This window comes from Simochromis diagramma, unplaced genomic scaffold, assembly GCF_900408965.1.
Source record: "Simochromis diagramma unplaced genomic scaffold, fSimDia1.1 OVJJ01000457.1, whole genome shotgun sequence".
NCBI lineage: Eukaryota > Metazoa > Chordata > Actinopteri > Cichliformes > Cichlidae > Simochromis > Simochromis diagramma.
Window position 1 is genome coordinate 717,029 of NW_024387277.1, and position 12,838 is coordinate 729,866.

At 44.2% G+C, this 12,838-nt stretch overlaps 1 long non-coding RNA gene across 1 annotated transcript; it reads left to right on the forward strand.

Moving 5' to 3' along the window:
• Window positions 1-928: 928 nt before the first annotated feature.
• On the forward strand, window positions 929-9,137 carry LOC120715733. Its single transcript, XR_005691726.1, has 3 exons — window positions 929-1,507; window positions 7,812-8,622; window positions 8,706-9,137. It is a non-coding gene; the product is annotated as an uncharacterized LOC120715733 (long non-coding RNA).
• The last annotated feature ends 3,701 nt before the right edge of the window (window positions 9,138-12,838 follow it).

Genomic DNA, 12,838 nt, shown 5'->3' on the forward strand with positions numbered 1-12,838 from the left:
GCCCGTCGGGCTATTGTAGGAAGGAAAAATATATGTCAATGCTTTTGCATTCTTTCAGAAATGTAGCTGGGTAATTATGTCATTGGCATCGGTGAGCCACTGTCAATATGTGACATATTGTAATCGCGTTTGAATTTGCGCTTGTTTTTTTGCTTTCACTTTGCAATCGTGCGAACTGTGTATAGAGAGCGACAGCACTGATCTGTGAGTGATGATAATTTGTGCACCAATTCCTCTGACATCGTCTTATTAATCGTTAGCTTACTATGCAAACATGACAAGTGAAATCTCCCGCAGCAAGCTTAAACATGTGAGAGGTTGATCGCGCAGAGAATCGCTGAGCTTATGTGAGTGCGTGTGTAAAACCAGCAGCATATATATTTTAGTTCTGCTGAGCCAAATAAGACAGGTCAGGGTGAAGAAGTGACAGCCAAAGAAAAGCTTACCACAAAACGGAGAAGTTATGACAAATCAGACTATAAGGCAAAAAGAAAGTGCAGCTTTATGGTTTCATGGACAAAATAATTTCTGTGGCTGCAATATGACAAGCTAAATAACCAGGGCTGCACATAAGTGGTCCGCAGGTGCGCATTCGCTGTCAAAATAAAAAAACACGCACAAGGGTTAGGGTTAAATTTAAAAACTGTACTTTTGAGTTAAAATATATATTTATAATTTTAATAAATGACAAATTAAAAAGGCATGAACATTTTTTTTGTATCGAAAAAATATCGAACCGTGACACCAAGGTATCAAACCGAACCGAACCGTGAATTTTGTGTATCGTTGCACCCCTAATATATATATATATATATATATATATATATATATATATATATATATATATATATCTTAGTGCTTATTTTCTGATTATATTGATTTATGTATTTAAATAATAAAGGCCTGTATAAAGGAAGGCCAGCTTTGACTCACAAACAAACAGCTCAGCCAGACTAGAACTGTGCAGAACAGGAAGTCTTGCGTAGAGCTGCAGAGGCAGTATATTAAGAACAGGAAACAGATGCAGACAGAAAAAGCAGAACTAGACACACACACACACACATGAAGTAAGGACAGAGGTAAAAGAAGTTGTTGTGATCGAAAACTGTGTGACATGTAAGTTGTGCCAAAAATAACATGAGGAGCTAGGGTGCAGACGTTTTTGCAGCTATAGGGCAGACATGTAGTATTGAAATAGATCAAGTGATGATTTAGTAGGGGAGGAGCGAGCGGATTATAACATAGGCGATATGCTTGTAATGCTTTAGATCTGCAAATGCTTACCACCGTGCGGATCTCTCTTCCAGAAGCCGTTTGAATAAAATGATTATAAATATTTTGACCACTCTGAGTCTGAATTTTCTCTGTCCAGTAAAAGAATAAAAAGAATTGGGTCCAATATTTGGTGCCGAAAACCCAGGATTCTTTTACGGCTGAGAGGACAATTCAGCCCAAGGTGGGATCGTGAAATGAGGCGAACAGAGGACCGGTCCAAAAGAATTTGAAGGTAAGCACCACCTGTTAAATCAAAGTGTGCATATTGGATGAATTCCAAATTATCTGTTCGCTCAGTTAACGAGCTTCACTGTTAAATTGGCTCAGTAGTGTTGAATTGGAAAACTAAACTAAATTATAAAGTCTGTTTGGTAGATTTCTGGTGAATGCACGTGGTGATATTGTGTAATTTGTGAGAATAAAAGTAAAAGTCTGGAAAAATATGTGATGAATGTTTATTGCTGTACATATTGGGGTGAACTTTAAAGTTGATGTGTTGAGTGTATTGTCAAGTTTATTTCGTCAGCCAAGAGAAAGGAAACTGAGATAGGTAATTGGGAACAGTTTTATCGGTATCAAGTCCCAGTGGTCAGAGTGCTAGGCCCGGCCATCAATCAAAAACTGGTGATTCAAGCCCTTCTGTGATGCGGTTTGAGTCTTCAGTGATGGTTCTAGATTCATCTGAACAAATTCATTAGAACTGGGGTCGGCGTACCCCTAGAAGCGTGAATTCTGTTCCAGTCCTGGAATCCTCACTTCCTAGCAGACATGTTAGGTGGACCGGCGGCGTCCGGGGTTTCTAGGTTGGCTAAAACCTTACCGACTCGGGACCGGTAAAATAGCCAGTGGCTGCATCATTGAGTCCACAGTGTATTTATGTGCACTTAGAGGGGTTAAAGTATTTTCTCCTTGGGTTGTTGGACAATAACCAGTGTGTGTAGTCCACTTAGAGGGGTTAAAAGTCCTCTCGATTCGCACTTAGTGGTCAGCAGAGCGAGGCTCGGGCATCGGTCAAAACGGGCGGTTCGAGTCCCCCATGGTGCTTCTAATGTTTTCTAAGGATGAAAGGTTAAATAGTTAAAAGTCAACTGAGGTGTTAAATTCCTTCCTTGGCGCTTGTGGCTTTGTTGTAGTGTGGATAAATGTGATCTGTGTTGTGAGATATCTTGAAGCTCAGATGAATCATAGGGGTGATTGAGTAATAAAAGTTGAGAAAAGTTGTGAAACTGATGAAATACAGGGCAATGAGGGGTGTGTGTGTGTGTGTGTGTAAGAAGCACTGGGTGAGTGTGTGTGTCTGTGACAGGAAGTGAAAGTGTCTGCATGCGGTTTGAAGGAGAGTGGCTGTGTGTGCAACGAGTGAGAAATAGAGATGTTTCAAAGTGAAAACAGAGGGATCAGAATGAACGTGTTAATAAGTAGTGATAAAAATGATATTAAATAAATGTCTTAGTGTGTTAATACAGGTGCCCATGGACATGGCTCAACCTCCTCGATGAGTCCATCGGCAAATTGATAGGTTAACTTAATTGGAACGACAAACAGGCCAGGTTTTGGCTAAAAATTTCACAGTTTCACCTCTCATACTGTGCTTATCCTGAGAAGAAGAAGAAGACTTTGACCACTCTGAGTCTGCATTTTCTCTGTCCAGTAAAAGCATAAAAAGAACTGGGTCCAATACTCTAAAAGGACCTTTGGAGGTGGCAATCATCAAATGCAAAGGTCACCATAATTCAGACACATGGGTAGTGAGAGGAAACAGAGTAGCCGATGAGGCGGCGAAGAAGGTGGCTGGATACACGGGAGTGAAATAGATGGTGAGTATGGGTATGAGTATGAGGAAAATCCTGGATTGGAGAAGAAGGACATCATCAAAGAGCAGGAGAAGGCCCCACTGGAAGAGAAATCAGTATGGAGAGAAAGGGGGGCCAGAAAAGTGGAGGAAATACGGAGAGGACCCAATGGGAGACCAGTTCTAACGGCGGGTCTGGCAGAGAGGTAGATCGGAGAGGCTCATGGCCTAGGACATGTGGGGGTGGCACAGATGGAGAGGAATCTCTGTCATTGGTGGCACCCATATTTGAAGGACATGGTGCCGAAGCATGTGAGGACTTGCCTGATCTGTGGACAGTACAACTCTAAGGCAACAGTGAAGCCAGAGATGGGTAAGTTTCCCCTGCTCCAAATACCTGGGCAGGAGATTGTAATTGATTACACGGACATAGCTGTGTCCGCAAAGGGGTTCAGATATCTGCTGGTTTATGTAGATAGTCTGACGGGGTGGCCAGAAGCATGGCCGGCGAGGAGAGAAAACAGTAAGACGGTGATTAAGTGTTTGGTGAACCGTTACTTTCCTTGGCATGGTTTCCCCGAAAGAATTAGATCAGATAATGGGACTCATTTTAAAAGTAGACATCTTCAGGAGGTGAAAACTGTACTCTCGGTGTCCCAGTGGACCTTTGCCTCTTTGGATTGGCTACGCAGACGCATACGACAACCTTGCTGTTGTGGTTAGCAGTGGTTAGCACTGTTGCCGCACAGCAAGAAGGTCCTGAGTTCAATTCCTCCATCAGGCCGGGGTCTTTCTGTGTGGAGTTTGCATGTTCTCCCCGTGTTTGCGTGGGTTCTCTCCGGGTACTCCGGCTTCCTCCCACCGTCCAAAGACATGCAGCTTGTGGGGATAGGTTAATTGATTAATCTAAATTGTCACTAGGTGTGAATGTACGAGTGAATGTGAGTGTGAATGGTTGTCTGTCCCTATGTGTTAGCCCTGCGACAGACTGGCGACCTGTCCAGGGTGTACCCCGCCTTTCGCCCTATGACAGCTGGGATAGGCTCCAGCGCCCCCCGCGACCCTGAAAAGGATAAGCGGAAGCGAATGGATGGATGGATGGACATCTTCAGGAGGTGAAAACTGTACTCTCGGTGTCCCAGTGGACCTTTGCCTCTTTGGATTGGCTACGCAGACGCATACGACAACCTTGCTGTTCCTCCTCACGTCGTTCTCTCTGTCCTTGCCAATAAAATGCTTCATACTCTTCAGGTTCTTCAGTCTCGCTGAAATCCAGTCGATTTTTAGGTTTCTCATGATTCTCATCTTCTTTCACTGCAGCTGTTACACAACCACCCCACGAATCATCATCCCACTCTCTATCTTTTACTCTCATTTTTCGCGCCATCGCTGGAGTAAACTCCAGACACTTCTCCTGACTCCCTCGCTCCGGATCTTCCTCTATTTTCTTTACCAGTTTCTTAGGGGCCGGGAGCACAGCCGGGGTACCCCCTGTCCCTTTTGAAATTCTGTACCCAACTCGAATACTTGAATACGTCCAGGCTCTCTTCCCTTTCCTGCACTGGACTGCGCCCTCTATCTGCCTTGTGTGTCAGAGCTGGAGTGCAGTTCTTGAAACAGAATCGGTTCTTCACCCTCTTCACTCACCTCTCCCTGCGAGGCCTCCTTGGGGCCCCCTCCTGTGGCCATTCCCACTGTGGCTTTGTCCGGGCGAAGAGTCAAAGTTGATGGTCCCTGAGTTGAGCCTCACCACTGTGTCGTCCTCTTTCTCCATACTTCCGTCCATAACCACGAAAGTTGGGAAATTTCCTGAACACAATGGTAGAGCCGGGAGACGGTGGAGACGGGAGACCCTGCTTACCTTTTTCCTCCACTGGCTCCCTCATCCAATGCTCCACCCCCTGGCAACAAATTCCCCATCTCATTAGGTTGGCTCTTCTCTCCTCCTCCTCAAATTGTTTCCTAATTCCCCTTTTCCTCTATGTATTCCCTCCTTCCATCTCCTTTCTCAATTTATTTCCCTTTTCTTCAGAAACTTGTGCAGCTTCTAGCAGTACTTTGGCTAGCGGGCGGCACATATTATCTGTCACCCCTTGCTCATCACATATTTCTTTAATTTCTCTTCGTTGGGCTGCCCGCTCCTCCTCCTTCTGTCAGTCTTCTTCACTGTGTTCTGGGAGACACTTCCTTCTCCCTCACTCTCAACACACCATACAGAGCGCGTCTCGCTCTGCAAAACCCAAATACACGGTTTTAGACCCAAATTCAACAAGTCAACCCCAAATTTAACCCTGACCGCAGGGCTGGACTGGGACAAAAAACTGGTCCAGGCATTTTGACTAGAGACCGGACCACCAGGTATTATAGGAAAAGCCATAAAGCCTTTGAATAAAAATTATTCCCTTCCGATGCTGACGGGGATCAAGGAGACCAGCGCACGCAGGCCCGGATGTACTGTCTAATTCGGCTGTCTCTCACCCTTTACCCACCCCTGTTGCTTGTCATGTGTGTCTTTGGTGTATTAAGAGTTTTTTTTTTTCATGTGCTATGTGCAGAGGTGTTTTTTTTCTGTTCTCAAACTGATCTCCCTGTTGGAGCTCAGTCTGGGGGGAGTTATTTTTTTCTCCTTATCTTTCCTCGTGTGGTGCATTTTCCATTGTTATACCTCTCTGACCTGTCTTCCCCATGTGATGTTTTGTGTAATGTATGTATGGTCGGAGGGTACGATGGTGCCGCCATTGTGTGCAATAGGTCGGCAGCCTTATGAAATTTCCCCTTGTGGGACTAATAAAGGCTTATCAAATCAAATATCAAATCAAACCAAATAACTTCCCTTCAACTCATTCATGTCACCTAAAAGGTAAACCTGTTTCTCCATCACCTGTTCAGCTCTGATGATTCAGTAAGGACATCTCCTGGTTTCATCTTCATGTTTCTCTCTCACCACATATCCAAACTGACATCATGACCAGCAGCTTTTACAGCTGTGGCTCCAGCAAACATCAGCTGATACTAGAAATTAATATTAAATAAATTCTAACAACAGCTGATCAAGCTTAAACATGCTGCTGTTGTTTAGCGCGACATCCACTGGTTTCCTCTTTCTGGCGCAAAGTGGGCGATAAACAAACAAGAGAGAAAAGCCGATCAGCTGATCATTGATCAGTTTCATGATTGAAGTAGCAACAGGAGAGGGAGGGGGAGAGAATGAGAGAAGAAGAGGCAGCTGTGCAGCAAAGACAAAATAAATCCAGCTTTGTGTCTTTTTCATTCTAGCTGAAGTCCGGGACAAACTGTGTTCCTTTTCAGCTCAATACGAAACGCGTAATAATTTCTCTGAATACGGGGCGATTCCATTTTTTACAGAACGGTTGGCAACTCTACTCTCACCCACCCAGCTGTATAGAAACTCTGTCATGCTAGCTAGTACGCAGTATGAGTTATTGTAACTGACTGTAAAAAGTAAAAAATAAACTCCACCTAAACTTGGTTTATATCTGACCCAGATAGACTTCTTACCTGAAGTTCAGTTCACCTGACACTCGGACAGACGGCCGCCTCGGGTCTCTCCTCCTCCTGCCTCCCCTTTCCCTCATCCACCTGCTGGCCTCTGTGGAAGCTCTGCCATAGCCACCACCAAACAACTGAGTTATTTTTGCATATCTGCCAGGATCTGGCCAATCCACCAGCTTTCATTGTTTATACCATTACAAAAAACAAAAAAAAAACCACCCATCGGCCAAAAAAAACGCAAAATCACCATCGGGGTATGCCCGATGGCCAGTCCACCTCTTCCTGACAGTCTAGAGGCACTATAGCCTGTGAACATTGCCTGGGACCTAGATTATCAACCGAACGAACGCAGCCCCATTGCAACATAAAGACTATCGAACGAATTTACACACTCACAATCTAAAACCACTGTAGCGGAAATCCCAATCCCTGACTCGGAATTTAACCGGCTAAAGAACTTGGGCCCACACGCATACAGTGTAATAAACTGTGGTGAATTCAGCCACTCTATTTCAATCGAGAGACAAGACGCAACCTCTCGCGCTTCACATACACACACACACAGCCCAGAAGCGCTGCTGCAGAGACTTCGCTCACGCCCTTCCGCGGCCCATCTGTCCAGCCATGTAGGGGAGCCTATTCTCATACAAACTTCAACTGTGATGAGGATGCCACACCTCGATTTTGCTATCCGGTGGTCCTCAATTTCCTAGGTTGCAACCCTAGTCCCGTCCCACGGGGCTCGCCCTCGCGTCCGCGAGCAAGTGGAGCAACCACGCCCTAGGATAATTACTCTTACTCTTACTTTCAGCCGTCATACGTAACAACCAATCCGTTTACTCTGCTTATTACACCCCAATTTAGTTTCTCTATCGCACTGGGCTGGATCACACACCGCCTCTTTGTCTACTGCCGCAAATTGACATAGAGAATTTAATCAACTTGGCGAACAGACAATTTAGATAAGCTCCAATATGCACATTTTGATTTAACAGGTGGTACTTATCTTTATTTTGAAATGACCTGGGTCGCTGTTCGCTTCGCTGGTCGAACCCCCAGACCACCCAATCTGTCTTCCTTAGCCTCCTATTGGAATCCTGTCACAAGCCCCCAGTTTTTAATATCAACACTTCACCGAGTTCTTTTGATTCCTCAGAGGCATCCGCTGGAAGACCAAAACACTGCTCAGTAAACCATTTAACACTTTATTTCACTTTCACAATACTTCTAGAGGGGAGATGCGTCCTGCAAGACACGTTGCCGTGGATCGCAAAATGGTGATGGGCACCCGACAGTGTTATTACTGGGCAACCTATTCTAGTCTAAAGAACAGCATTTCAGTAAGTTTCCACTACAAGATGATTCTCTCTTATCTACTGCAATACAGGCAAACACGGGCGAGAGTCTACGACTGAAGGACATCTATTCTAATGCCTTTATTATTCAGGGCTGTGTCCAATTAACACTACTTCTATATGATTATATAGCAGTTTTGATTAATATGAGATTAATATAAGGCACAGTAATAAAACACTCCATTCCAACACTGTGCATGTATGAACACAGACTGTATATACAGAAGAAGATGGGCTGTAAGCAGAAAATAAAGGTAACCACCATGACGCCACATACTTTGTATTTGAAATGTTAAAAGTTGACATCTTGGCTGCTGCCATGCTGCCATGGCTGTATTTGGATAAGGAGAAGGAAGGCCACCAGCAGCTGGCATAGTTACCGAGGGGCATTTATATCTACTAATGCTAATATTGCTGGCAGATAATTAGTTTGTTACTACAATTAACAGATAAGTAGAAGTTTCACTTTGAAAAACTGTGTCACAGCCAGGCGGATCAGCTGCACACTGATCAGCCCTCTCTGTTTCTCTCTCTCTTCCTCTTCTCTCTCGCCGGGGCGGAACTCACTGTGGGTTCACGCCCTCGGCCCACGCCCTCGGGAAATGAGACACCTGGGTCTCATTAAGGGGAGCAGCATTTAAGCCAGGAGGTGACCGCTGTTCGTCGCTGGATCGTTGTTTACCACGCGTTAGTGAAGTCAAGCTACAGCAAGTTTAGTTAAGAGTGTTTTCCTCTGTGCGTCGTTCTTAACCCTGTCTCCCTGTCTACAGAGCTTCCTGGAGTTTTCCCCGTGTGATTCCCGTGTGGCAGTGTCGGAGTGTGAGCCTGTGATCGTGTGAGTGGATATTCTGAAGAACACATCCTTTCCCCTGGACTTCCCTGGAGACCCCTTCTCCCCCCACTCAGCTGTATATAACACCCCCCCGCACATTCTTGTATATACACCTGGTGACTTGTAAATAAACCCTTCTTGTGAACATCAGAACCGGAGTCCTGCGCTTGAGTCCTCCTCCAAACCGTAACAAACTGAAGCAGAGACAGAATTACATGTACTTTTTGTAAATACTTGGATGGTTTGTACAGCACAGCAAACCATATCATCTATCAGGTAATTTCAGAGTACCTTCAGCAGAGAGGTTCATTTCAAGTTAGCGAAGATGAGGCCTTGTAGCAGGACAGCTTTTCATCTATGAAAGCTGAAACTCACACAAAATAAAAATTATAAGATAAACATGAAAACTAAAATAAAAAGCATATGTGAATGACCACTGCAGACCCGGAGACATTTTTGTGCTTTGCTGCATCTTTATTAACCACTCTTCGGTTGCTGTACACTCACAACGGGCTGGAGCTCTGCTGCTGCCAGCCACAAATATTAACAACAACCCCAATCACAGGACCCAGTGCAACACTTAGGTCGGCAGGCATGATTGCGGATGCCGTGCAGGTGCGCCCGCCTTCCCTGCACAGTACCACAGGCCACGCCCCGCCACAGCATAATATCTAATCAAAACAATGTTTTCTGTTATAAATCAAACTAAAACATGTAATAAGGTACATTACATACATACACAGTGTGGACCAAAATACAGGACTCTGGAGACGAGACATGAACTTAGAGAATAGCTTTAATGCTGAAGTCAATTCAAAAACATTACTATACACAAACTGAAGTAAAGCAGGAGCCAAGAGCTGACTACTCTATGAATCAAAGAAGGAACACCGAACACAACGCAGGGTAACAAGAGGATGAACACAGCTGACAACAACCAACTGAGACAAGACAGAGGAAGTAAAACTAAAGACAGCGGACATGGGACAAAGACTAGTAAAATAAATAGGAAACATAAACACTGAGACAGGGACTGAGCTGTACAAACTGGACTCAGACCACAAGGAAAACAAACATGGAGACATGACTGACCGGGCAAAACAGGCCACAGCGGGACTACACAAGGACATAATAGGGGAAACCGATGGGGATCACCGAAGGAAGAAAGAAACCTATGATAAACAAATGCTTTGCGAGGTCAGATGACTTTCTTTCATTGCATCACTTCAGATTGCATTGAGAATACCCCCTCTCCACCTTAACCCCCTCTCCACACAGGCCTTCCCACTGCCCAGAGACTAAAGTCAGAGAAGCAAAACTAATACAAGACATCAAACAACTCATTATCAGAAAAGCTATATAAAGTAAAACTTTAACTCCTTTTCTCTTTGCAACAAGGAAGTGTTGTGTATTTACTGTATGTTTTGTCAGGTTTCAGTTAACGGACTCAGGCGCAGACCGGGACTCCTTACAGGATTTACAGATTTTATTTACACAACGACACCAGGTGATGCTATTTACAAAGTGCTGGAGGGAGGGGAGGGGGGTCCAGGGTTCCGGGGTATGTGAGGGAAAAGACGGGAATCTGACGCCCTCCAAAGGCTCTCTCTCTTCACTCCCCACACTGGGGAAACGCCATCCACTCACTCGTCCACGGGATGACAGGCAGGCTGGGAAAGGTCCGGGATAGATCTGTACACAGAGATTATAGTTAGAGGCGAACAGACGGAACGAACTCACAGATCCTTATTTACAATCTACTGAGCGACTGACGCTGATAACTCAACGATCCAGCGACGAGTGACACAGTGCTGCTGTCTTAAATCGGCCTTGTGATTATCCAGATCGGCAGCAGGTGCGTGGGCCAGGGGCGGGAGCCCATAATGAGCATCGCCCCGGCAGGAGAGAGAGAGAGAGAGAGAGAGAGAGAGAGAAAACATGTTGCCTAATACAGAATCAGCTGGTGAGGCACAGGGACCATGACATGTTTGTGCTGGGAACAATAAAAGGCAGATGAGTAATTTACTTTTTTCCTTATCACACTGGAGTTTTGTGCCCCAAAGCCTTAATCAAGCTGATTGTAAACAGAAACCACATGCTAGATTATCACATTGTTTCTTTTCTTTGGAAATGGAAATGATGATATAAAAAAAACTACAAGGTAAATGTAGAAAAAAAACCCAGATTTATTTATGACTTATTTATTTGTACATCAACACAGAAAATTCTAAATCCAATGACTAAGATGATCTTGGTCTTTCTGAGTTAACTTCAATAATTACTTCCTCCAAACCATCAACGTGCCTTTTAGACCCCATTCCTACAAAACTGCTCAAAGAAGTCCTGTCATTAATTAATGCTTCAATCTTAAATATGATCAACCTATCTCTAATAATCAGCTAAGTATCACAGGCCTTCATGGTGTCTGTAGTTAAACCTTTACTTAAAAAGCATCTCTAGACCCAGCAGTCTTAGCTAATTATAGGCCAATCTCCAACCTTCCTTTCATATAAAAAATTCTTGAAAGAGTAGTTGTCAAACAGCTAACAGATCATCTGCAGAGGAATGGCTTATTTGAAGAGTTTCAGTCAGGTTTCAGAGCTCATCACAGCACAGAAACAGCTTTAGTGAAGGATACAAATGATCTTCTTATGGCCTCTGACAGTGGACTCATCTCTGTGCTTGTCCTGCTAGACCTCAGTGCAGCGTTCGATACTGTTGACCATAATATCCTATTAGAGCGATTAGAACATGCTGTAGGTCAGAGCTTCCCAAAGTTTGGGAAGGTATGAAAAGGGAAAAAAAACAACGCTTGGACACTGCTAGCACAGGCGCCTACACAAACGCAAAGCAGGAGATGAAGCATAGCTGAATATGTTTCCAAACCAACTTCATTCTAAGCCAAAGACTAGAAAATATGGTGAAGCATATCTTCCCTTTGGTTTCACCTGCACAAGTGCCGAGGTAGGTCTCCCCTGCAGAATTAGTTTCCCCTGCGTCGGGAGCAGCGCTGGGCTGTTCAAATCACGGACAAACAGTATCCCACATTTTTGATTTTTAGTTCACAAACACTTGCTGTAATGACTAACTACTCCTGACATGTTGGAGATGTTAGCTCTTTATACAGTAAAGTTACAGTGGGATACAAATAATATCAGGCTGATCCTGCCACGATTCGTTCCCCCTGTCTACATCACGGACAAAACAGTATTTTGTGTCTATCTGCTATTTTGCAATTCATCTCATGTAAACAATAACACGGGTCACAGCGTGTTCGATTCGAAACGCCGTTTACGTGTGGACGAAAGGCCCGAACGCATAGAAACAGCTGCGTTTTCAAAAATACCCATGTAGGTGTGGAGTTAGTAGTGTATTTTATTACTACCTTTGAGGTGTGAAAAAAAACGCAATGGAGCAAAATATTTCGTGCATGCGTGTGTGCGGGGGGGGGGGGGGGGGTGCAAACATTTTTCTTGTAAAACAAAGGGGGGCATAGCAAAAAAAAGTTTGCGAACCACTGGTGTAGGTGTTACAGCTACTGTGCTGGTTTGTATCATGTCCATCTAATAGACTCCAATTTGTACATGTAAATGGAGAGTCCTCTTCACACACTGAGGTTAATTATGGAGTTCCACAGGGTTCAGTGCTAGGACCAATTCTGTTTACATTATACATGCATCCCTTAGGCAGCATCATTTGAAGTATACATTTTCACTGCTATGCAGATGACACCCAGCTCTATCTATCTATGAAGCCAGATAACACACAGATAACAATTAGTTAAACTGCAGGAATGTCTTAAAGACATAAAGACCTGGATGGCCGCTAACTTTCTGCTTATTAATTCAGATCAAACTGAGGTTATTGTACTCGGCCCTGAAAATCTTAGAAATATGGTATCTAACCAGATTCTTACTCTGGATGGCATTACCTTGGCCTCCAGTAACACTGTGAGGAAACTTGGAGTTTGACCAATTTTTGACCAGGATATGTCCTTCAACGCACATATTAAACAAATATGTAAGACTGCGTTCTTCCATTTGTGCAACATCTCTAAAGTTAGAAATCAGA